The sequence below is a fragment of the Hylobates moloch genome, unplaced genomic scaffold (genome assembly GCF_009828535.3).
Source record: "Hylobates moloch isolate HMO894 unplaced genomic scaffold, HMol_V3 SCAFFOLD_4, whole genome shotgun sequence".
Taxonomy (NCBI): domain Eukaryota; kingdom Metazoa; phylum Chordata; class Mammalia; order Primates; family Hylobatidae; genus Hylobates; species Hylobates moloch.
The window spans coordinates 15,944,825-15,953,523 of NW_026652279.1; the positions used below are offsets into that span (position 1 = coordinate 15,944,825).

General features: G+C 40.9%; 1 pseudogene; it reads left to right on the forward strand.

Annotated features, from left to right (window-relative positions):
* Positions 1 to 967: 967 nt before the first annotated feature.
* LOC116466285 (heat shock protein HSP 90-beta-like) lies at positions 968 to 3,131 on the forward strand (annotated as a pseudogene).
* Positions 3,132 to 8,699: the final 5,568 nt, after the last annotated feature.

Consider the following 8,699-nt stretch of genomic DNA (forward strand, 5'->3'; position numbering starts at 1 on the left):
CACTGTGAATATATCTCCATCTTTCCAATCCTTCTTTGACCCTCCTCAGGTAAGAGGCCCTTTGCAATGCTCCAACATTCTGCTAAGATCTTATTCTAATATCTCACCGTCCTGAATACATTGAGAATAATAAATTAACATTCAGTGAATGCTTACACATGCATTAGCTCCTTTTACAAAAAATATCTTTTTCTGACATGTACATACCAAGCAGCACACATAATTGTACAGCCTGATTAATTTTCACATACCAAAAACGTCTGTATTACCAGCACCTAAATTGTATTAGATCTTTAAATCATCACAACTATTCTATGTGATGTTGTAGTCTGCCTAGGAGAGGTCAGGTATAAATGGATGACTTGAATTTAAACCAAACTGTCAAAATCCAGAGCCCATGCTATCAAGCACATTTGCAAGCATCCCCTACATTTGATCCAGGCAAATTCATTTACTCATTGTTCAAACACTTTATATATACATTTTTTGCCTCCACTATCATGCTATTTTTGTAGTCTAAAATGTTCTATTTCTTCTTCCTCCTTCCTTAACTCTCTGCCTCTTTCTCACTTTATCTTTTACTACTTTTTCAATAATCAGATCAAAACCTCCTACCCATTGCCTGGCATGTTTTTATAAAGTATATGTTGCAAACAGAACCTAGGCTTTGCAGCCAAATATGTCTGGGTTCAAATTTCACCTAGACCACTTACTAACATTTATTTTAAAAGTCTCAGCATTGTCCTCATGTGAAATGCAGATCTAAATATAACCAGACATTTATTTATTTATAAATTGAAACAAATCAAGTGTAAAATGCCTACCACAATGCCTGGCAGATAATAGCCACTCATTAAAATGTAACTCTTGCTCTTGAGTCACTCCCACGCAGCTTTGGAGCCATGTGCATGTTGGACAGTCCCAACCCACCTTGTTCACTAGCACTTGTTAATCTTTTCCTTTCAAGATGCCCGAGGAGATGCACCATGTAGAGGAGGAGATGGAGACTTTAGTCTTTCAGGCAGAAATTGCCCAACTCATGTGTCTCATCATCAATACCTGCTATTATGACAAAGAGATTTTCATTTGGGAGTTAACTCTAATGCTTCTGATGCCTTGGACAAGATTTGCTTTGAGAACCTGACAGGACCTTCCAAGTTAGCCAGTGGTGAAGAGCTGAAAATTGACATCATCACCTACCCTCAGGAACACACCCTACTTCGGTGGACACAGGCATTGGTGTGACCAAGGCTGATGTCATAAATAATTTGGGAACTATTGCCAAGTGTGGTGTTAAAGCATTTATGGAGGCTCCTCAGGCTGGTGCAGACATCTCCAGGCCTGGGCAATTTGGTGTTGGCTTTTATGCTGCCTACCTGGAGGTAGAAAAAGTGGTTGTGATCATAAAGCACAATGAGGATGAACACTATGCCTGGGAGTCTTATGCTAGGGGTTTCTTAACTGTATGTGTTGACCCTGTTGATCCCATTGGCAGTGGCACCAAAGTGATCCTCCCCTTTAAAGAAGACCAGACAGAGTATTTGTAAGACAGGCAGGTCAAAGAAACACTTGTAGTTTATAGGCTATCCCATCACCCTTTGTTTGGAGAAGGAAAGGGTGGGTGAAGGAAGTCAGTGATGATAAAGCAGAAAAAAAAGAAAGGTAAGAAAGAACAGGATGATTAAGATGAGAAAAAGCCCAAGATTGAAGATGTGGGCTCAGGTGAGGAGGGTAACAGCAGTAAGGATAAGAAAAAGAAAACCAAGAAGATCAACAACAAAAATGCATTGATCTGGAATAACTAAACAAGACTAAGCCCATTTGGATCAGAAAGCCTGATGAAATCACCCAGAAGAGTATGGAGAATTCTATGAGAGCCGCACCAATGACTGGGAAGACTGCTTGCCAGTCAAGCACATCTCTGTAGAGGGTCAGTTGGAATTCAGGGCACTGCTATTCATCCCTCACCAGGCTCTCTTTGATCTGAGAAAAAGAGTAGGGCTTTCTTTGACCTCTTTGAGAACAACAGAGAAAAGAAAAACATCAACCTCTATGTCCAGCATGTGCTATGATGAGCTGACACCAGAGTGTCTCAGCTTTATCTGTGGTGTAGTTGACTTTGAAGATCTGCCCCTGAACATCTCCCGAGAAGTGTGCCAGCAGAGCAGAATCCTGAAATTCCACACAAAAACACTCTTGGGAAGTGCCATGAGCTCTTCCCTGAGCTGGCAGAAGACAAGGAATGTTATAAGAAATTCCATGAGGAATTCTCTAAAAATGTAAAGGTTGGAATCCATGAGGACTCTATTAACTGGTGATGCCTGTCTAACTTGCTGCACTATCACACCACCCAGTCTGGAGATGAGATGACATCTCTGTCAGAGCATGTCTCTCACATGGAGATGGGAAGTCCATCTATGACATCACTGGCAAGAGCAAAGAGCAGGTGGCCAACTTTGCTTTTGTGGAATGAGTGAGGAGGCAGGGCTTTGAGGCAGTAAATAGGACCAAGCTCACTGATGAGTACTGCATGCAGCAGCTCAGTGAGTTTGATGGAAAGAGCCTGGTCTCAGTTACCTAGTAGGGTCTTAGGCTACCTAAGGATGGAGAAGAAGAAAATGGAGGAGAGCAAGGCAGTTTGAGAACCTCTGCAAGCTCCTGAAAGAAAACTTGAAGATTGAGAAAGTGACAATCTCCAATAGTCTGTTTCTTCATCCTGCTGCACTGTGACTGGCACCTACAGCTGAACAGCCAATATGAAGTAGATTGTGAAAGCTCAGACACTTTGAGACATCTCTACAATAGACTACATGATGGCCAAAAAGCACCTGGAGATCAACCTTGACCAACCTATTGTGAAGACACTGCAGCAGAAAGCTGAGGCGGACAAGGATGACAAAGCTGTCAAAGACCTGGTGGTGCTGCTGTTTGAAACTGCAGGGCTCTCTTCTGGCTTCTGCCCTGAGGATTCCCAGACCTACTTCAACAGCATCTACCATGAACAAGCTCGGTCTAGCTACAGATGAAGATGAAGTGGCAGCAGAGGAAGCTGGTGCTGCTGTTCCTGATACAATCCTCCCTCCCCACTCGAGGGCGATTAGGATGTGTCTCACATGGAGGAGGTAGACTAGGAGTTTATACTTGGAAATCTTGTACCCTCTGAATAGTGTCCCCATGGCTCCCACCACAGCCTTGAGTGATGCTGTCTCACCTGGCTCCCTCTGCTAATGTCTTGTGTTTATTCTCTTCCGTCCTTGTGCCTAAGGCAGGAAACAAGGGCCTCTAACCCCATCCCCTCCCTAATTTGACAACAGGATTGAATGTTGCATATTATGGGATTTTTGTTTATTTTGTTCTGAAATTGAAGCATGCAAAATAAAGAAGATGCAGTTTTATACAAAAAATTTTAAAAGGGTAACTCTTATTCTTAATAAGCCTTCAGCATCTCCCTCTCCCTCCAATAACTGTTAGTCTCCATCCAATATTTGGCTCTTGTTTGTGCACAGCATGGTGAATTTTCTTTATTGTCTTAGATTTTACTGACTTCTGTTATTCTAATTCAACGTCATTTGTGTATATTCCTTGCATTTCCAAATAGGTAGTAAGCTCCTTGTTTGCAAGGACTGCATGCTTATTTGCATTCTTCAGTAAAGACATGTTCAGTAGCTACCCTATATGAATTTTTTGATTCATAAACATCCCTATTCCAGGGCAAATCAATGGATGACAAGGTCCTACATCAGAGATAAAAATGATATCTAAAAGCAACCTGCACCAAATTTTTTTGATAAAATTATTTTCCCAGTTGTACTGATGTATTTATAACAGAACAGGTGATATGAATTGAGCTTCTTAGCTTAATCAAATTATCTGTGTCATCACAGTTCTGGAAAGAAAAAAATACGTATAATATGATTCTGACTCGCTAATTCCATTAAAAGAAAGAAGAAGTTAAGTTTCTGAGAAATAAAACTTCTGCTTTGAAAAATCCACAGGACTCAGTGCTGTGGTCTTTAAATTAATGATATAACCCCTTAGCTATAAGAAGCAGTTATTGTACAGGTGTAAAAAGAAACAAGCAGCCATGTAGAGAAAAAATAACTGCATTTCTGGAATGGAAAGTAATCAGCCTGGAAATGTAAGAAATCGAGTAGGAAATGAATGAGAATCTTAACAGAGCATCAATATGCCAATTCTTACCAATGGTTCTGTTCATTCAGGCAGGTAGTGAATGTTACAACTTGGTGGGAAAAATTCTTTGAGATTTTTTAAGGAGGAATAGTTTGAAAGCTGTTTGTGTCATAGTGTCAGAGTTTTTAGAAGCTGTCCCTCTGTTTATTGCTAATATTTTATGTGGCAGTGATAGAAAGAAAAGATATTAAATTGTACATATTTGAAATACTAACCACTGCTTCCAAGAAGGAATTATTCTTGCCCACTTAGCTCCTGAGCACTTGTGAATGGGCACAGTCCAGGACATAAGGAAATGAAAATGGGAACAGAATTAACAAGGATAAATTGGCCTAACTAATAAAGCTCTTATCCAGAGACCAGAGAGGAGAGACTGCAAAGGACACTGCGAGGAAAGGTTTGGGGACCTTGGAATGAAAGAAGGGAGAGATTTTAGAGCAGCTCACTGGGGTTTGAAAAAGGCAAGGTGAGAAGAAGATTAATTGCAAATGGTCTGCATCTTTTGTATCTGTATCTGATATTCCTCCTTTGCCTTTTTTGTGAGTGGCAAATGTAATAATAACCTGTACAATGGTTAATGTTGGTTTCATCAGCTGAGAACCGCATTCTGCTTTAGAAAAGCTAGGAAACAAAAGCACTCCCCTTCCTAAGAGCCCCCTATCTGCTTCTTAGGGGCCGCACCTTAGGTATTTGGGGTAACTCAGTGTACTAGTCCGTTTTCACACTGCTGATAAAGACATACCCAAGACTGGGAAGAAAAAGAGGCTTAATTGGACTTACAGTTCCATATGGCTGGGGAGGGCTCAGAATCATGGTGGGAGGTGAAAGGCACTTCTTACATGGCGGCAGCAAAAGAAAAATGAGAGAAATGCAAAACCGGAAACCCCTCATAAAACCATCAGATCTCGTGAGACTTATTCACTACCACGAGAACGGTATGGTGGAAACCACCCCCGTGATTCAAATTTTCTTGCACCAGGCCCTTCCTGCAATCCATGGGAATTATGGGAGTAAAATTCAAGATGAGATTTGGGTGGAGACACAGAGCCAAACCATACCACTTAGTATAATAACAGCAGCAGCCCCAACAGCTGCTAATAATTTTTATTGAACACTTACTGTGTGCTAGTGGGAAATGAATGAGTGCTGAACACTCACATGGGTCATTTCATTTTATTCTCACAGAAATATTTTGTGCTAAGTGCCGTTATTATCACCAAATTAAAAAAAAAAAGCCAACTGAGGATTATAGTGGCTAAGTAATTTTCCAATTGCACATACACCAGTTTAGTGGTAGGGCACTGTTAGACTCCAAATCTGTCATCTAAACTGCTACAAGGTTCTATACAATAAAATAGCAAACTCTGAGATGCATTTGTTGGGCATCACCAGGAAAGGCAAAAGGCAAGAGGATTCTAAAGGTCATGCTGCACTGTGATATTTTAGCATATTCTCACTAATAAAGAAGAAGAAAATGTACTCCATTCACAGTTGTTTTAAAACCTACATGTTAGTATTTTTGCCATGTAGGGAAATTAGCTTCATTCTATTCAGCTTAACTTCTAAACTGAGAATCACAGAATGGTAGAACAAGATAGTAGTTTAGATAATATACCCGATCCTTCTTTACAAATGAAGAAACTGAGGCACAGAGAGATCCTGTAACACTTAGTGACCAAGCCAGGACTGAAGTCTTGCTCTGTCACCCAGGCTGGAGTGCAGTGGCACGATCTCGGCTCACTACAACCTCCACCTTCTGAATTCAAGTGATTCTTGTGCCTCAGCCATTGGAACACCTGCGATTACATGCATGGGCCACCATGCCCAGCCCATGATCTTCAACTATGAACCTTGGGTTTGTTCCACTCTAGCACATTGATATGATGGGTAGCATAATTCATTTTAACCCTGCTGGATGACTGTTTAATTGAAGGTACCCCTTGTCAGCCTAGTAATCACAGAAGATTCCTAATAACAGACTCTAGAGATTTAAATAAGTGATTCAAATTATCACCTGACCTGCAGAATGGAAGAAAATATCTGCAAACCACATATCCAATCAAGGACAAGTATTTAGAATATGCTTAAAAGCTCTCAAAACCCAATGTCAAAAGAACATGCAATCCCAATTTGAACACAGGCAAAAGACACAGACATTTCACCAAAGAGGACATATAGATTCTGAGTAGCACGTGAAAAGACATTCAACACCATTGGCCATTATAGAAATTCAAATTAAAACCACGAGATATAATTGCACAGCTATCAGAACAGTTAAAATAATAGTGAGAACACCAAAGACTTCCAAGGATTAGGAGGAGGTGAATCACTGATAAATTGCTGATAGGCATGTAAAATGGTCCAGGCACTGTGGAAAACAGTCTGGCAGTCTCTTTAAAAACTAAACATGTAAGTCCCATATGACCCAGCAATTGCACCCTTGGGCATTTATCCTTGAGAAATGAAAACTTATGTTTATTAAAATTCCTCTATGTGAATGTTTATAGCAGCTTTATTTATAATAGCTAAAAACTGGAAAAAATCCAGATGTCCTTCAGCGGAGAACGGGTAAACAAATAATAGTGCATATACAGTGGAATTCTAGGAATGAAGTGTTGATACATACAGCAACCAGGCTGAATTTCCAGAGAATTACGCTGAGTGAAAAAAGTCAATCCCCGACGTTTATACGTTGTATCATTTTATGTACATAACAAAGTTGATGTGAAAAAAATAGATAGATGGAAAACAAGTCAGTATTTTCCAGGAGTTAAAAAGAGGATGGGCATGGGAGGGAAGTGCTGTGTCTATAAAAGCCCACATGAAAAATCCTATTTTCATCACCTCCTCTGTACCCCATCAGTAAGAGGGATATGGGGATCACCCAACACTGGACTAATGAGACGGACAGCAGTTTACTAGTCACATATACTCACAGCCAGGGAGAGGAGGACACCATGCATGCAGAATCACATAGGAGCAGGTGCACCCTGGAACGGAGTGAACACCCAGCAGCTGTTGGAGTCAGGCTTTGTACCATTAAGACGATGGGGTGATGACCCTTAGTTCCCATGGGAGGATGTGATTGCGTCATTTGAATAAGTTTGCTGTCTTGCAGGAAGCTGAAACATTCCACTTAGGAATAAGCAGAAACCGTGCATGGTCCCCATGAAAAGGAGGGCTGTTTGGTCAGGCGGCTTTATCCACAGGAGCAGAGTAGGGAGGAGAACTTGTGGCTAGGCCACGTGAATTCCTCCTGGTTTTCTCCAGGCACATACAACAATGGGCCTTAGTTTTAGGCTCTTTACCACAAATCCTATAGTAAAGGAAAGGTTCTGCATGTTGGCTGCATCAATGGAAATAACCTTGCTGTGATAGGATACTACAGATTTGCAAGACATTACCACTGGAGGAAATTGGGCAGGACAAACAGTCAGGAGTAGTACAGTGGCTTAGAAGAGAAAGAGACTTTCCCATCACTTGGGCTGATTTCAGAAATAGAAATCGGTTCTGAAACATTGGTAGGACAGCTTCCAGAACACTGCAAGACTGCAAATCTCAAAAGATTATTACAGAAATTAACAATTATTCTTTTTATGCATTTTTTCATCTCCTATTGTCCATTAGTTTTTTGTTTGTTTGTTTGTTTGTTTGTTTTTTGAGACGGAGTCTCCCTCTGTCACCAAGGCTAGAGTGCAGTGGCATGATCTCGGCTCACTGCAAGCTCCGCCTCCCGGGTTCACGCCGTTCTCCTGCCTCAGCCTCTCAGAGTAGCTGGGACTACAGGCGCCCGCCAGCACACCCGGCTAATTTTTTGTATTTTTTAGTAGAGACGGGGTTTCACCGTGGTCTCGATCTCATGACCTCATGATCCGCCCGCCTCTGCCTCCCAAAGTGCTGGGATTACAAGCGTGAACCACTGTGCCCGGCCACTGTCCATTAGTTTTTCTACATAAATTAGGTGGTGCAAAAGAGGTAAAAGACATGGTACTCTTTCCTGAGGTAGGTCCAGTTTGGCAGTTTCTAAATATATGAATGCATCAGAGAAAGTATAAGATAATGTAATCCAGTGTGGTTGTCGCTAGTACAATACAAAAGTGCTCCATGAGGCTTGAGAGGGCTTAGGATTTGGTGTACTTATCTAGCAGGGAAAGGCAACGCACAGTCATAATAATAGAATTGTGTAGAGAGAAAGGAAAAAGAATAGACCTTGAGGTATAAATAGATGCAACAAAATGTACAAAAATATATATGTTCAGGGTCAACAATTAGCCCAGTCCAAAAAGAAGTTTCTTTGATAAGTACAGCTCAGTGGCTAAAATGTCAGATTATAGAATCGAACTGCCTGGGTTCAAATATGGATATTTCCTCTTCACCAACTATTTAACTTCGGACAAGCTATATAACTTTTCCAAGGCTCATTTCCTTATTCATAAGAAGGAATAAAAACAGTACTAATAGCCCTTTTTTAAAAAAAACGTAGAGACAGGCTCTTGCTCTGTTGCTCA